A 17,884-nucleotide genomic window follows, 5' to 3' on the forward strand; every position below is an offset into this window, starting at 1 on the left:
GGATTAGATTCAGACATGCAAGATCAGTAAGAATGATACCAAAAGATTTATTATCAAGGTGCAGGAATCCATGCAAGGGAAGATGTCAGACTGAGATTTGTAGCAGTGCACATGTTGCAGAGGTATGGAAGGAGGATGTACAGTTGATGATGAGCATTGAGATAAAGCACAAGTATATAGAACTGCAGATGTGAAAGATCTGTGACATGTATGTGCATGAACGGAGAGCAGTGCAGAAATAATCCAGTACGAGAGCAGTGCAGAAATAAGCCAGTACTCATCATGTTTACATGGACAATAGTACTGTACGCAAGACCATCTACATAATAAAGCCATTAAGGTCTCTCTCATGTACCAAACGCATAGTGGGGACTGTGGGGCACTCCTCAGGAGCCACTGGCTCCCACTACAGTGATAGGACAGTCCTGAAATGATAGAGGACCACTCTGTGAGCATCAGAACGGGCAGAGCCGGCCATAGGCATAGGCAAACTATCAATTGCCTAGGGCATTTGGTATGCCTAGGGGCATCAGCAGCTTCTGCTGATTAAAATTATATGCGGCATGCCTATATTCTGTATGTAGCATTTCATATGCAGATACAGCCACAGCCTCACACAGTATATAGGCATGCTGCATATCAGTTTAATCAGCAGAAGCTGCTTGTGCATCCTAGCCACATAGCAATGCAAATAAGATGCATTTTCATTAAAAAAAAGGTGCCCGATGTTAGCATTAATGCAAGATTTGTGAGGACACATCTGTATCCAAGCAGAGGCAGAGGTCACAGTGTTAGTGGAAGTGTGAGTGTTGTGTGCATGTGAGTGGGTTGGTTGTGCAGTAGTGTTCGGAATATGTGTAAAGAGCATTATGTGTGTCATGTAAAAATGCATTAATAATGTGCAACATATGTGTAAAGGGCCACTATGTGTGTCATTATGTGTATAAGGGCATTAATGATGTGCTGCATATGTGTAACAGGGTACTACTGGTTGTGTGTGTTATTATGTGTATAGGGGCACTAATAATGTGCAGAAAATGTGTAGGGGGCACTATGTGTGTCATTATGTGCATAAGGGCATTAATAATGTGCGCCATATGTGTAAGGTACATTATGTGTAAAAGGGCATTAATAAAGGTTGTCATAATGTGTAAGGCACATTATGTTTATAAGGACATTAATGTGTCTCATATGTGTAAGGGGCATTACTGTGTGGAATTGTGTATAAATGCATTACTAATGTGTGGCATTATGTGTATACGGTGCTCTACTATGTGGCGTTGCATATAGAAAGGGCACTACTGTGTCATCTAATGTGAATAAAGAGCAATAAGGCGTGGTGTAAAGTTAATAAGGAGCAATTCAGTGTGATGTAATGTGAATAAGTGGCTCTACTGTGAGGAGTAACGTTTATAAGGTAAAGTGATACTACTGTGGGATGTAATATGAATTATGGACACTATCGCAAGATAAAATGTGAATAAAGTTGCAGTACTGTGTGGCGTAATTGGAATTGGGGTTACTATTGTGTGGCCATTCCCAGCAAGAAGATGCCCCTTTTTGGGCTGTGCATCAAATCTGCGAACTGTTCCTATTTAAAATATAGGGAGTACAAGGACTGCTATGGGTGAGGGGTGATGGTGCTGAGAAAGAGGTGCAAGGTCAGAGGCAGAACCAGCGGTGGTGCTAGGGGGCACCAGCCAAAATCTTGCCTAGGGCATCATATTGGTTAGGGCCGGCTCTGAGAACGGGATAAGCATTAAGCAGGGATGGAGTGGGGAGGGATGGTGCAGAGTGGGGGGCGGAGCGGGAGAGGTGACCCAGCATATGCCTTGTCCGTTTAATAGTAAAGGATCTCATGATATAAGAATAGTTGTATAACTTCCAACATTTCGTAGTGTCTGTAAAGGGGGCACGGCCTTGTGGGAAGAGGTGCAACTTCATGGCATGCTCCCATTGTCATATCTGTAGATGCTGGGCTGCATCCAGGCTCTCCGAACACTGTGAACAGATGCCATGTGCATGTGTGTGGCATCTAATCAATGGCTACTATGCAGAGCAGTGGTGACAATGCTCCCCCCAACTTTCCACCTCGCGGGGCACTGCGGCCCGCAGGTGGGACAGCCCCCAAAAAGAGGTACTGTCCTGCCAAAAGCGGGAGGTACTGTATATGACTGTGCAGTAAACCTGCACTTTGTATATAGTATGTGGCATAGACTACTCCTATGGAGCATTAAGTATATTAAAAAAAGGAAACATTAATCAATTACTTTTGACCATGGTTTATTAAAACTTTGTATAAATAATAAAGCAAATAAAATATCCTGTATCACCGTGCTGCATAATATTTCTGTGGGCATCCTGCAATAATATAATCAATGCATTTATAACATAATACAAAAGACATGCTATAATAGAAATGTATACATCCAGTAACACATCTCCTCCCATGTCCATGTGGGCCACTACTGAGCAGCATCCTGTGGTCTGGTTCCTGCACTCTCTGGGATTACCACCATCAGAGTTGATATGGGCTCATCCATGCTTGTAGATAATGCGATGCCTCGCAGCTGTTCACTACACATTCTGCCACTCTCCCCCAATGTTTTTTGCAGCCACCTTACAGGATTCTAAGCAGTCACCATGTAAAGTGCCGTGGCTGCCACCAATGCCAATAATGCTGCTCATAGCCACACAAGGGTCACAATGTGCTCCTGCCCTTCAGGCGCCTCCTGACTGAGACAAGATGCTTAATTAAATTGCAATACCTGGTGGTGCTGCTTTACACAAATTAACGCGGTGGCATCCTGTCTCAGAAAGGTACCTTAATACACTGTGTCATGTCATGACCATTCATATCCCTCCATGTCTGGCATTCCTGAGGGCTAATCTGGCATACCTGCATGTGTGGCTGGCATTGTTTCCAATTGCGGAACTTGGGCATCACCATCTTGATTGCTCTCATATGACTGACTTGTCCAACCAGGTTCCTGCAATGGTCACCTGCCCCCGCTGAGCCTATCAGCTCTAAGAGTACTGTACTTTCAGCCTGTCGCAGTTGTACAAAGCACTCAGTACCAACATCACCTGAAGCATGCCAAATTGTGCTTTGCATCCAGTTCCTATCACACCAGCAGCTTGCCTCTGCTGTACAGTCTAGTCCATTAATCCTACTGTCTGACTCTATTGTGCTACTGGCACTCACTCCGGTGCATCTACAGTCTTCTCCAGAATACTGTCAGGGTATCCTGTTACCCACGTGTGTATCCATTTGTCTCATATACCTCATATAGCAATGATCTGCATGACTTCAAGCCTTGCTTACTCTCCTGCAAGTCTAGTAGGGGTTATTTATCTCTTTTTATGTGTGGGGAACGGTGGATTCAGTCATGTGAATTGTTAGGAAACTACAGTGCTTATACATCTGAATAATCATAGAAACATAGAAACATAGAATTTGACGGCAGATAAGAACCACTTGGCCCATCTAGTCTGCCACTTTTTTTATCCTTTAGGCAATCTCAACCCTTTTTGAACCTTAATTCTTTGTAAGGATATTCATATGCCTATCCCAAGCATGTTTAAATTGCTCTACAGTCTTAGCCTTTACCACCTCTGGTGGGAGGCTATTCCACTTATCCACTACCCTTTCTGTGAAGTAATTTTTCCTTACATTTCCCCTGAACCTCCCCCCCCCCTCCAGTTTCAGTGTATGTCCTTGAGTTCTAATACTTCTCTTCATTTAAAGAATGTTTCCCTCCTGAACTTTGTAAAGACCCTTGATATATTTGAAAGTTTCTATCATGTCCCCCCTTTCCCTTCTCTCCTACAAACTATACATGTTAAGATCTTTTAGCCTTTCCGGGTAAGTTTTGTGATGTAGGCCATGCACCATTTTAGTTGCCCTTCTTTGTACACTCTCTAATGTATTTATATCCTTCTGGAGATATGGTCTCCAAAACTGGACACAGTATTCCAGATGGGGCCGCACCAATGACCTATACAGTGGCATTATCACTTCTTTTTTTCTGCTGCTGATTCCTCTTGCATCTGACTTGCCTTTCTCATTGCTTTGTTGCATTGCTTTTACTGCCTTCAAGTCACTTGAAATAGTAACTCCGAAATCCCTTTCCTCCTCAGTAGTTTCCATTATAGTACCATTGATACTATATATTTCGCTTTTGGGCTTTTGAGACCAAAGTGCATGATTTTGCATTTTTTAGCATTAAACTGTCGTTGCCACGTTCTTGACCATTTCTCAAGCCTACCTAGGTCATCAATCATTTGTTTTACCCCTCCCGGTGTGTCTACCCTGTTGCATATCTTTGTATCATCTGCAAAAAGGCATACCTTCCCTTCAATACCATCTGCAATGTCACCAACATAGATATTAAAGAGAACTGGACCAAGTACAGATCCCTGGGGTACTCCACTGGTAACATTTCTCTCCATAGATTGCACTCCATTAACTACAACTGTCTGTTTCCTATCCTGCAACCAGGTTCTTATCCATTTAACTGTTTTATAATACACCCCCACGCGTTCAAGTTTATTTAGCAGTCTGCGATGTGGGACAGTGTCAAATGCCTTACTAAAGTCTAGATATGCTACATCTACAGCTCTCCCTTTATCTATTATTTTCGTCACAGAGTCAAAAAAGTCAATAAGATTTGTTTGGCATGATCTCCCACTTGTAAATCCATGCTGTTTTGGATCCTGTAAGTTGTTTGATTTAAGATATTCCACAACTCTTTCTTTTAATAGTTTTTCCATTAATTTCCCTACTACTGATGTAAGGCTTAATGGACTGTAGTTACTTGCTTCTTCCTTGCTTCCACTTTTGTGCAGTGGAACTACATTTGCTCTTTTCCAATCCTCTGGAATAGCACCTGTATTTAGTTACTGGTTAAATGATTCTGTTAAAGGTGTAACCAGCACATCTTTTAGCTCTTTCAGTATCCTTGGGTGTATCCCATCTGGTCCCATTGATTTATCCACTTTTAATTTTGAAAGTTCTGTTAGGACCGTCTCCTCTGTTAATGTACTTTCATCTACCTTATTTTTATGAATGTCCTTGCAACTTAACTGTGGCCCCATCCCTTCTTCTGTAGTAAATACTGATCAAAAATAATTATTATGGTGATCTGCTATTGCCTTGTCTCCCTCCACCAAATGCTCACTCTCTGTCTTAAGTCTTATTATTCCTCCATTTGATTTTCTCCTTTCACTTATATACTTAAAAAAAGTTTTGCCCCCTTTATCTACTGACTGGGCCATTTTCTCCTCAGCTTCTGCCTTTGCACATCTAATCACTTTCTTAGCATCGTTTCATCTGTCAAGATACACCTCTTTGTCGTTATTATGTTGAGTTTGTTTGTATTTCCTAAAAGCCATCTTTTTTGCTTTCAGACTAGTTGATACTTCTTTTGTGAACCACACTGGCTTCCTTCTCCTGGTGGTTTTCCTAACCATTTTGATACGAAGGTCAGTTGCACTTAGTATTGCACTTTTCAGTTTTTCCCACCTCTCCTGCACTCCTTCCAAGTTCCTCCAGTCCACCAAAGAATCACTTAAACATCTCCCCATTTTTGCAAAGACAGCATTTCTAAAATCCAACACCTTTGTTTTTGTGTGACTGGAGTTGGATCCTGTCTTTATCCTAAACCATACTGCTTGATGATCACTGTGCTCACCCACATATATGTCAGATATTCTATCACCATTTGTAAGAATTAAATCTAATATTGAGTCTTTGCGAGTGGGCTCCCTCACCAATTGCTTGAGAGATGCTCCCTGTAAGGAATGTAGAAATTTGCCACTTGTAGCTGTACTTGCAAAAGACCCCTCCCAATTTACATCAGGTAAATTAAAGTCTCCCAAGATTATGACTTCTCCCTTTAAAGCCGTTTTAGTGATGTCCAACAAAAGGTTCCTGTCCAAATTCTTCCCCTGGCTTGGTGGTCTATAGATCACCCCAATGCGAATAATGTCCTTCTCCTTGGTTTCTATGGTGACCCAAAGGGCCTCAGTTTTGTCATCAATATTTTGTATTAAAGTAGCATTTATGCTTTTTTTCACATACATTGCTACCCCTCCTCCTATTCTTTCTATTCTATCCTTTCTAAATAAATTGTATCCTGGTATAGTTATGTCCCAGTCATGATTCTCATTGCACCATGACTCTGTAATTGCCACAAAATCCAGGTTATCCCTTGTCATTATCACAATTAGCTCTGGAATTTTGTCTCCCAAGCTCCTAGCATTTGCACACATAGCTTTAAGAATTTTGTCTGTGCATTTGTTATTAGTAGCCATGTCTAGACCATACAACATAAATGACAAGTTTAAATCATGCTAAGAAACCTCCATGACACAGGGTCTGATTCACATATGGATGCAGTAGCACAACTACAGCGCCTTTGGGAGGTATCTAATTAGAGGCGATCTGTTTTCGTCATATCAAAATGGGCAGATATCGCGATTTTTGACCGATGGTCATAATCGTGGCATCCAATTTGAATGATCAAAAAAGGAATTGCGATCGTGTGAAAACACATGGGATCTGGGCTAAGCTCCCGATCCCATGTGTTATTGCGGCTCAGGCAGGATAAGTGCAGGCATCGGGGAGAGGAGCGTATTGCATTGGGGCTAATTGGATAGCCCCTGGCGATACAATTACCCAGGGTCATTGACTGCAGGTAATTGGATACACCCCTTTGTATGCAGAAGCTGTGCTAAAATATGCTAATGCAGCAGAAGGTGTCTTGTGTGAATAGTCACCTGCAGGCTTCTGTGATCTGCTGCATCCTTAGATGCAGCATCGGATCACTCTGCATGAACATCCATCTGAGTAACCCTCAGGTTACACAGGATAGCCAGTGTTTTCATGCTGCTGAAGTCCTAAAAGCTGTGCCTCTGGCTTAAGCAAGCCTAGAAAATGGTGCCGACACAACCCTATTTTCTGCAACACTGGGTGTCGCTGCCACCAAAAGGGTCACTGCAAGCAATACCGCAGAACGAGATATGCAAAAGCGCAGTGTTGCATCTGCGTATGCGCAGATCTCAGACCAACGGAGGTGTATCAGGTTTGTGGACGTCTCAAAATTAGGCCCATGGTTCATTGTGCCATATAAATGGGTGGGTGTCTTTGGCAAATCAGAAAATCTGCCTAATTAAGCATAAACTGTAATTCTCTTACCATATGCTACTGTCTGTAGTGCCTGTGATTATTCTACTTCCATTGCCCTTTGTTACTAATGGATCACAGAACACATTGCGAACTGTGATCTCTATGTTTGTTACTCTGCATGTGTTGGTCTCAAAATCTGAAACATTTACAGTATAAGGGTATTTAAGGTTAACATATTATTTTTCCCACTGCAATCTGCACCAACCCTCACCTGCTGCAGATACACTGGCATAAACATCACCATCAGAATGCAATATATAAACTGTTACTTTACCTGGATGCCCTCATCACAATCCACATTTATGCTAAGGTAAAACGTGTTAATATATTTATTATGGTGATGATTAGCAGTTTCTTAAATAGTGCAGTATATTCCGTTGCGCTTATTTAATACAATTATATGATGAAATGTACAATATTATACATATACAGTATTTGTTTTTGTTTATTTGCAATTGTTTATTTTTCAAGAGAACGTTTCACCTTAAATTATATTAAAAAGAATGTAATGTTACTCCATTTGCTACATAATGCATTATATAGTATGTTTTAGCAAAAAAAATAGGTTTCTCCAATTCCTGATTGCCTAAGAGACAGTATTTTATTAACCACACCGCAGTACAACTGTTATCTGTAGGGGAAGCCAACCCAGGGCGCAGGCATAGCGCAGTCTGCCATCTCGACTTAGAAGCCGAGTTGGTTTGTCGGATTAGAGTGCTTGCTCCCAGGTTAGTATAGCTGAATAAAATGCTCTCACTATAGTTTTGTTTGCATATTGCAGAGTTCCTTGTGCTAAAAGATAACTTTAGATGTCTGCTTTAAAGGGCTTTAGCAGCTGCTCCTTGTCAGGATGTCACCAGCCCTTCAGTGAATTCAGTCTGTAATAGTTCCCAGAATGATTCCCAGTATAAACATGTTGTAATTGGCGCTGGCAGGAGGAGCCAGTTTTCCCAGAGAGCTCACTCCTCTTCACAGTAACTTTTTCTCACTGCATAAACAAATCTATTAACAGTGACTCCAAATCATATTTGTTTTGCTGCAATTGTTTTTGTCTTAGGCACAAGTGCGCTATCATTAAGAAAGGAATCTACAGTACATAGTAGAGGAAAACAAATTGTGATTCTCTTAGGTTTATTACACCATTTTACTATATTAGATTTTTTTATTATTATTATTATTATTATTATTATTATTATTACCTCTTTCTCTGTCTCCTCTCATGATTCAACTTCTCCCCCACTTCCTCTTCCAGTAGTTGTTCATCAACATTCTTTTCTTTGACCTGCTATTCTCCCTCTATACATCCTCGTTAGGTGAGCTCATCATGGCCTTCAATATTAATGGTATGCTGATGACATTCAGATCTACCTCTTCTCCCCTGAACTTTTCCCCTCTCTTCTCACTCATATACAGTATCTAACTGTCTCTCTGCTATCTCTTCCAGGATGTCCCAGCACTTTCATAAACTTAACAAGTCTAAGACTGAGCTGATGATCTTCCCACCCTCCCGAATAACCTCACCACAAATATTTTCTTTATCTGTTGACAGTACCACAATCTGCTCAAGCCAGCAAGTGTGCTGTCATGGAGTTATCCTTGTCTCCTCCCACTCCTTCAGTCCACACATTTAGTACATTTCATAGTCCTACTTTTTCCATCTCAAAAATGTCTCCAGGATCAGACCCTTTCTCATCCTGCAGACAACTAAGACTCTCATCCATTCGCTGGTCATCTCCAGAATGGACTACTGTAACCTTCAATTATCTAGCCTCCCTATCCCCCACCTCTCTCCATTCCAATATGTTCTCAGTGCTGCTGCCTGGCTCATCTTACTCTCCAAACGTACTACATTTGCTTCCCCTCTCCTACAAACCCTACACTGGCTTCCCTTCAGAACCCAATTCATGCTTCTCACACTCACATACAAAGCCCTCAACCATTCCTGTCCCATTTACATCTCTGACTTCATTTCCCTTCACACTCCCGTCCGCCCTCTTCACTCCACAAATGAATATTGCCTCTCCTGCAAACAAATTACTTCTTCCCATTCCCGCCTCCAAGATTCTGCACATGCTGCTCCCTATCTCTGGAACAATCTTTCTATCAGACTTTCCACCTCTCTATAATACAGTACTCAAATGGGCTCTCAAGACCCACTTCTTTATCAAAGTCTTTCAGCTCTCATCCTAACCCTCTGTTCCATGCTCCCCTCCTGTCTATCTGTCCCTTCCCTTTAGACTGTAAGCTATCACGAGACTTCCCCCATGTGCTTTTCTTTCACTCACTTATGCCATCATCTCCTTCCCACTACCTACAATGGCACCTAACCCTTGGGTTCTGCCACCCTGCTGCTTATTTGGTTATTATGACTGCTAATGCACAAATGTTTATAAACCTTGTCCATGTCTTGCATTGTTCTGTACTGTATTTGGAATCGCAGAAGCAATGCAAATAGTATCCACCTCTGAAACAGGCATTTGTTGTTAATATGTTCTCCTATTATTCAGAAAACTATTTGTGACCGATCATTTGACAGGTCAGTAGCTAGTGTGGCTGCCATATAGCCTCCCCCGTCCTCTGTGTCTCCCCAGCCCCATACCTCAATGTTCTCTCCAGCCTGAAAGCCCCCCTCCCTGTATGTCTCCAGGATTATGTTCACCCACAGTGTTTGGCTTTTATTCTAAAAAAGCTAAAAAAAAAAAAAAAAAACATAACTAAGCAAAAAGACTAAACTTCCTAGTACAGAGCTTAAACTCCAGGTAGAAGGATGTACACCCATCAGCAAGACTTCGGACTATTTTCAATGTCAGTTCTAAACAACATTCAGATTTTTAAACATCCAGGGAGGGATTTATCAAACATTCGAAAGAGTGGAGAAGTTGCCCAAAGCAACCAATAAGATATTAATAATGATAATAAAATAATAATAATAATAATAATAACAATAATTATTATTATTATTATTATTTTATTTATATAGCGCTCTTTCTACAATAGGACTCAAAGCACTTAACAGATAGAGCATAATACAGTACAGAAACAATGAAGTATAGAAAAGCTTTATATAAAATACAGAGAACATGGAGATACTAAAGGACATTACGGGGGTGTAGTATGGCTGCATACCGGCGCCAGGATCCCGGTGGGGAGGGCCACGGGTTCTATTCCCACTCTATGGGTGCCGTGGACACCCACGAGTGGAAATAGTCCCTGTTGATCGGCATGCCGACCGTCGGGATAGTGAGGGGGCGGGATGTTGGTGAAGGTCATGTGACCGTCGGTCTCCCGACCGCCGGTCACATAAATACCACCCATTACGGAAATGCTTGAGTAAACAGGAAAGTCTTGAGTCTGTTTTTGAAGGATTCTATAGTTGGAGCCTCTCGCACTGTGCAGGGAAGTGAGTTCCATAGAGTCGGAGCCGCATGACTAAAAGCTCAACCCTCAGATGAATTATGGGAGATTCTAGGTACTGCTAAAAGTCCTTCATCTATAGATTGCACTAATCGAGTGGGGCAGTATGGAATCAGAATCTGCTTCAGGTACCTTGGGCCCGGGTCATGTAGGGCATTGAAAGTCAGTAAGCCAATCTTGAAGATGATTCGTCATCTTACAGGCAACCAGTGGAAGGAGCAGAGAATGGCTGTTATGTGGCTGGAATGGGGCTAGTTGGTTAACAGCCTGGCAACTGTATTTTGTACCAGCTGTAAGTGGTGCAATTCTTTTGCTGGGAGATTATCCTTATCATTTTATAGAATGTACTAGATAAATGCTATCTACAGTAGATGCTGATTAGTTGCTATGGACAACTTCTCGACTTGTCCTCCTTAGAAGGTTTGAAACATCTCCTCCTAGGTCACTTAGAAAATATAGTTATGTTTAGTGATGTGCACCGGAAATTTTTTGTGTTTTGACTTTGGATTCGGTTCCGCGGCCGTGTTTTGGATTCGGACGCGTTTTGGCAAAACCTCCCTGAAAATTTTTTGTCGGATTCGGGTGTGTTTTGGATTCGGGTGTTTTTTTACAAAAAAACCTCAAAAACAGCTTAAATCATAGAATTTGGGGGTCATTTTGATCCCATAGTATTATTAACCTCAATAACCATAATTTCCACTCATTTTCAGTCTATTCTGAACACCTCACACCTCACAATATTATTTTTAGTCCTAAAATTTGCACCGAGGTCGCTGGATGACTAAGCTAAGCGACCCAAGTGGCCGACACAAACACCTGGCCCATCTAGGAGTGGCACTGCAGTGTCAGACAGGATGGCACTTCAAAAAAATAGTCCCCAAACAGCACATGATGCAAAGAAAAAAAGAGGCGCAATGAGGTAGCTGTGTGACTAAGCTAAGCGACCCAAGTGGCCGACACAAACACCTGGCCCATCTAGGAGTGGCACTGCAGTGTCAGACAGGATGGCAGATTTAAAAAATAGTCCCCAAACAGCACATGATGCAAAGAAAAAAAGAGGTGCACCAAGGTCGCTTGATGTCTAAGCTAAGCGACCCAAGTGGCCGACACAAACACCTGGCCCATCTAGGAGTGGCACTGCAGTGTCAGGCAGGATGGCACTTCAAAAAAATAGTCCCCAAACAGCACATGATGCAAAGAAAAATGAAAGAAAAAAGAGGTGCAAGATGGAATTGTCCTTGGGCCCTCCCACCCACCCTTATGTTGTATAAACAGGACATGCACACTTTAACAAACCCATCATTTCAGCGACAGAGTCTGCCACACGACTGTGACTGAAATGACTGGTTGGTTTGGGCCCCCACCAAAAAAGAAGCAATCAATCTCTCCTTGCACAAACTGGCTCTACAGAGGCAAGATGTCCACCTCCTCCTCATCCTCCGATTCCTCACCCCTTTCACTGTGTACATCCCCCTCCTCACAGATTATTAATTCGTCCCCACTGGAATCCACCATCTCAGGTCCCTGTGTACTTTCTGGAGGCAATTGCTGGTGAATGTCTCCACGGAGGAATTGATTATAATTAATTTTGATGAACATCATCTTCTCCACATTTTCTGGAAGTAACCTCGTACGCCGATTGCTGAAATGGTGAGCGGCTGCACTAAACACTCTTTCGGAGTACACACTGGAGGGGGGGCAACTTAGGTAAAATAAAGCCAGTTTGTGCAAGGGCCTCCAAATTGTCTCTTTTTCCTGCCAGTATACGTACGGACTGTCTGACGTGCCTACTTGGATGCGGTCACTCATATAATCCTCCACCATTCTTTCAATGGTGACAGAATCATATGCAGTGACAGTAGACGACGTGTCAGTAATCGTTGGCAGGTCCTTCAGTCCGGACCAGATGTCAGCACACGCTTCAGACGGCCCTGCATCACCACCAGCGGGTGGGCTCGGAATTCTTAGCCTTTTCCTCGCACCCCCAGTTGCGGGAGAATGTGAAGGAGGAGCTGTTGACGGGTCACGTTCCGCTTGTCTTGACAATTTTCTCACCAGCAGGTCTTTGAACCTCTGCAGACTTGTGTCTGCCGGAAAGAGAGATACAACGTAGGTTTTAAATCTAGGATCGAGAACGGTGGCCAAAATGTAGTGCTCTGATTTCAACAGATTAACCACCCGTGAATCCTGGTTAAGCGAATTAAGGGCTTCATCCACAAGTCCCACATGCCTAGCGGAATCGCTCTGTTTTAGCTCCTCCTTCAATATCTCCAGCTTCTTCTGCAAAAGCCTGATGAGGGGAATGACCTGACTCAGGCTGGCAGTGTCTGAACTGACTTCACGTGTGGCAAGTTCAAAGGGTTGGAGAACCTTGCACAACGTTGAAATCATTCTCCACTGCGCTTGAGTCAGGTGCATTCCCCCTCCTTTGCCTATATCGTAGGCAAATGTATAGGCTTGAATGGCCTTTTGCTGCTACTCCATCCTCTGAAGCTATAGAGGGTTGAATTCCACCTCGTTACCACCTCTTGCTTCAGATGATGGCAGGGCAGGTTCAGGACTGTTTGCTGGTGCTCCAGTCTTCAGCACGCGGTGGCTGAATGCCGAAAGTGGCCCGCAATTCTTCGGGCCACCGACAGCATCTCTTGCACGCCCCTGACGTTTTTTAAATAATTCTGCACCACCAAATTCAATGTATGTGCAAAACATGGGACGTGCTGGAATTTGCCCAGATGTAATGCACGCACAATATTGGTGGCGTTGTCCGATGTCACAAATCCCCAGGAGAGTCCAATTAGGGTAAGCCATTCTGCGATGATGTTCCTCAGTTTCCGTAAGAGGTTGTCAGCTGTGTGTCTCTTATGGAAAGCGGTGATACAAAGCGTAGCCTGCCTAGGAACGAGTTGGCGTTTGCGAGATGCTGCTACTTGTGCCGCCGCTGCTGTTCTTGCTGCGGGAGGCAATACATCTACCCAGTGGGCTGTCACAGTCATATAGTCCTGAATCTGCCCTGCTCCACTTGTCCACATGTGGACATTGGGTACAACTGCATTTTTTAGGACACTGGTGACTCTTTTTCTGACATCTGTGTACATTTTCGGTATCGCCTGCCTAGAGAAATGGAACCTAGATGGTATTTGGTACCGGGGACACAGTACCTCAATCAAGTCTCTAGTTCCCTGTGAATTAACGGTGGATACCGGAAACACGTTTCTCACCACCCAGGCTGCCAAGGCCTGAGTTATCCGCTTTGCAGCAGGATGACTGCTGTGATATTTCATCTTCCTCACAAAGGACTGTTGGACAGTCAATTGCTTACTGGAAGTAGTACAAGTGGTCTTCCGACTTCCCCTCTGGGATGACGATCGACTCCCAGCAGCAACAACAGCAGCGCCAGCAGCAGTAGGCGTTACACTCAAGGATGCATCGGAGGAATCCCAGGCAGGAGAGAACTCGTCAGACTTGACAGTGACATGGCCTGCAGGACTATTGGCTTTCCTGTCTAAGGAGGAAATTGACACTGAGGGAGTTGGTGGTGTGGTTTGCAGGAGCTTGGTTACAAGAGGAAGGGATTTAGTGGTCAGTGGACTGCTTCCGCTGTCATCCAAAGTTTTTGAACTTGTCACTGACTTCTGATGAATGCGGTCCAGGTGACGTATAAGGGAGGATGTTCCTAGGTGGTTAACGTCCTTACCCCTACTTATTACAGCTTGACAAAGGCAACACACGGCTTGACACCAGTTGTCCGCATTTCTGTTGAAATAATTCCACACCGAAGAGGTGATTTTTTTTGTATTTTGACTAGGCATGTCAATGGCCATATTCGTCCCACGGACAACAGGTGTCTCCCCGGGTGCCTGACTTAAACAAACCACCTCTCCATCAGAATCCTCCTTGTCAATTTCCTCCCCAGCGCCAGCAACAGCCATATCCTCATCCTGGTGTACTTCAACAGTGACATCTTCAATTTGACTATCAGGAACTGGACTGCGGGTGCTCCTTCCAGCACTTGCATGGGGCGTGCAAATGGTGGAAGGCGCAACCTCTTCCCGTCCAGTGTTGGGAAGGTCAGGCATCGCAACCGACACAATTGGACTCTCCTTGGGGATTTGTGATTTAGAAGAACGCACAGTTCTTTGCTGTGCTTTTGCCATCTTAACTCTTTTAAGTTTTCTAGCAGGAGGATGAGTGCTTCCATCCTCAGGTGAAGCTGAACCACTAGCCTTGAACATAGGCCAGGGCCTCAGCCGTTCCTTGCCACTCCGTGTCGTAAATGGCACATTGGCAAGTTTACGCTTCTCCTCAGACGATTTTGATTTAGATTTTTGGGTCATTTTACTGAGCTTTATTTTTTTGGATTTTACATGCTCTCTACTATGACATTGGGCATCGGCCTTGGCAGACGACATTGATGGCATTTCATCGTCTCGGCCATGACTAGTGGCAGCAGCTTCAGCACGAGGTGGAAGTGGATCTTGATCTTTCCCTATTTTACCCTCCACATTTTTGTTCTCCATTTTTTAATGTGTGGAATTATATGCCAGTAATATATCAATAGCAATGGCCTACTACTATATATACTGCGCACAACTGAAATGCACCACAGGTATGGATGGATAGTATACTTGATGACACAGAGGCAGGTAGAGCAGTGGCCTACTGTACCGTACTGCTATATATTATACACTGGTGGACAGCAAACTGTGCAAAACTGAAATGCACCACAGGTATGGATGGATAGTATACTTGACGACACAGAGGTAGGTAGAGCAGTGGCCTACTGTACCGTACTACTATATATTATATACTGGTGGACAGCAAACTGTGCAAAAGTGAAATGCACCACAGGTATGGATGGATAGTATACTTGATGACACAGAGGTAGGTAGAGCAGTGGCCTACTGTACCGTACTGCTATATATTATATACTGGTGGTCAGCAAACTGTGCAAAAGTGAAATGCACCACAGGTATGGATGGATAGTATACTTGACGACACAGAGGTAGGTGTAGCAGTGGCCTACTGTACCGTACTGCTATATATTATATACTGGTGGACAGCAAACTGTGCAAAACTGAAATGCACCACAGGTATGGATGGATAGTATACTTGACGACACAGAGGTAGGTAGAGCAGTGGCCTACTGTACCGTACTGCTATATAGTATATACTGGTGGACAGCAAACTGTGCAAAACTGAAATGCACCACAGGTATGGATGGATAGTATACTTGACGACACAGAGGTAGGTAGAGCAGTGGCCTACTGTACCGTACTGCTATATAGTGTATACTGGTGGTCAGCAAACTGTGCAAAACTGAAATGCACCACAGGTATGGATGGATAGTATATTTGACGACACAGAGGTAGGTAGAGCAGTGGCCTACTGTACCGTACTGCTATATAGTATATACTGGTGGTCAGCAAACTGTGCAAAACTGAAATGCACCACAGGTATGGATGGACAGTATACTTGACGACACAGAGGTAGGTAGAGCAGTGGCCTACAGTACCGTACTGCTATATATTATATACTGGTGGTCAGCAAACTGTGCAAAACTGAAATGCACCACAGGTATGGATGGATAGTATACTTGACGACACAGAGGTAGGTAGAGCAGTGGCCTTCTGTACCGTACTGCTATATATTATACATTGGTGGTCAGCAAACTGTGCAAAACTGAAATGCACCACAGGTATGGATGGATAGTATACTTGACGGCACAGAGGTAGTTAGAGCAGTGGCCTTCTGTACCGTACTACTATATATTATATACTGGTGGACAGCAAACTGTGCAAAACTGAAATGCACCACAGGGATGGATGGATAGTAAACTTGACGACACAGAGGTAGGTAGAGCAGTGGCCTACTCTACCGTACTGCTGTATAGTATATACTGGTTGTCAGCAAACTGTGCAAAACTGAAATGCACCACAGGTATGGATGGGTAGTATACTTGACGACACAGAGGTAGGTAGAGCAGTGGCCTACTGTACCGTACTGCTATATATTATACACTGATGGACATCAAACTGTGCAAAACTGAAATGCACCACAGGTATGGATGGATAGTATACTTGACGACACAGAAGTAGGTAGAGCAGTGGCCTAATGTACCGTACTGCTATATAGTATATACTGGTGGTCAGCAAACTGTGCAAAACTGAAATGCACCACAGGTATGGATGGATAGTATACTTGATGACACAGAGGTAGGTAGAGCAGTGGCCTACTGTACCGTACTGCTATATAGTATATACTGGTGGTCAGCAAACTGCGCAAAACTGAAATGCACCACAGGTATGGATGGATAGTATACTTGACGACACAGAGGTAGGTAGAGCAGTGGCCTACTGTACTGTACTGCTATATATTATATACTGGTGGTCAGCAAACTGTGCAAAACTGAAATGCACCACAGGTATGGATGGATAGTATACTTGACGACACAGAGGTAGGTAGAGCAGTGGCCTTCTGTACCATACTGCTATATAGTATATACTGGTGGTCAGCAAACTGTGCAAAACTGAAATGCACCACAGGTATGGATGGATAGTATACTTGACGACTCAGAGGTAGGTAGAGCAGTGGACTACTATACCGTACTGCTATATATATAGTTTTACTGGTGATCAGCAAAATTCTGCACTGTCCTCCTACTATATACTACAATGCAGCACAGATATGGAGCGTTTTTCAGGCAGAGAACGTATAATACTGGTGGTCACTGGTCACTGGTCAGCAAAACTCTGCACTGTCCTCCTACTATATAATACTGCTGGTCCCCTGTCCCCACAATAAAGCAATTAGCACTCTGAGCACAGATATTTGCAGCACACTGAGCACAGTCAGATATGGAGCGTTTTTCAGGCAGAGAACGTCGATATTTGCACTTGCAGCACACTGAGCACAGATATTTGCAGCACACTGAGCACAGATATTTGCAGCACAATTTGCAGCCCACTGAACATAGAAACTGAGAGGACGCCAGCCACGTCCTCTCACGATCATCTCCAATGCACGAGTGAAAAATGGCAGTGACGCGCGGCTCCTTATATAGAATACGAATCTCGCGAGAATCCGACCGCGGAATGATGACGTTCGGGCGCGCTTGGGTTAACCGAGCAAGGCGGGAGGATCCGAGTTGCTCGGACCCGTGAAAAAAAAAGGTGAAGTTCGGGCGGGTTCGGATCGTGAAGATCCGAACCCGCTCATCACTAGTTATGTTATGCAAAAAAAATCTCATGCTGGACTGTTGGTGCATATCTTGGTATCTATTCC

The 17,884-nt window shown here is 43.6% G+C and overlaps 1 protein-coding gene across 1 annotated transcript in view; it reads left to right on the forward strand.

The window, feature by feature from the left end:
• DLC1 (DLC1 Rho GTPase activating protein) overlaps window positions 1-17,884 on the forward strand; it is an 856,713-nt gene that overhangs the window by 476,913 nt on the left and 361,916 nt on the right. The gene's annotated exons all lie outside the window — the stretch shown is intronic.

The sequence above is a fragment of the Pseudophryne corroboree genome, chromosome 1 (assembly GCF_028390025.1).
Source record: "Pseudophryne corroboree isolate aPseCor3 chromosome 1, aPseCor3.hap2, whole genome shotgun sequence".
In the NCBI taxonomy this organism is placed as follows: domain Eukaryota; kingdom Metazoa; phylum Chordata; class Amphibia; order Anura; family Myobatrachidae; genus Pseudophryne; species Pseudophryne corroboree.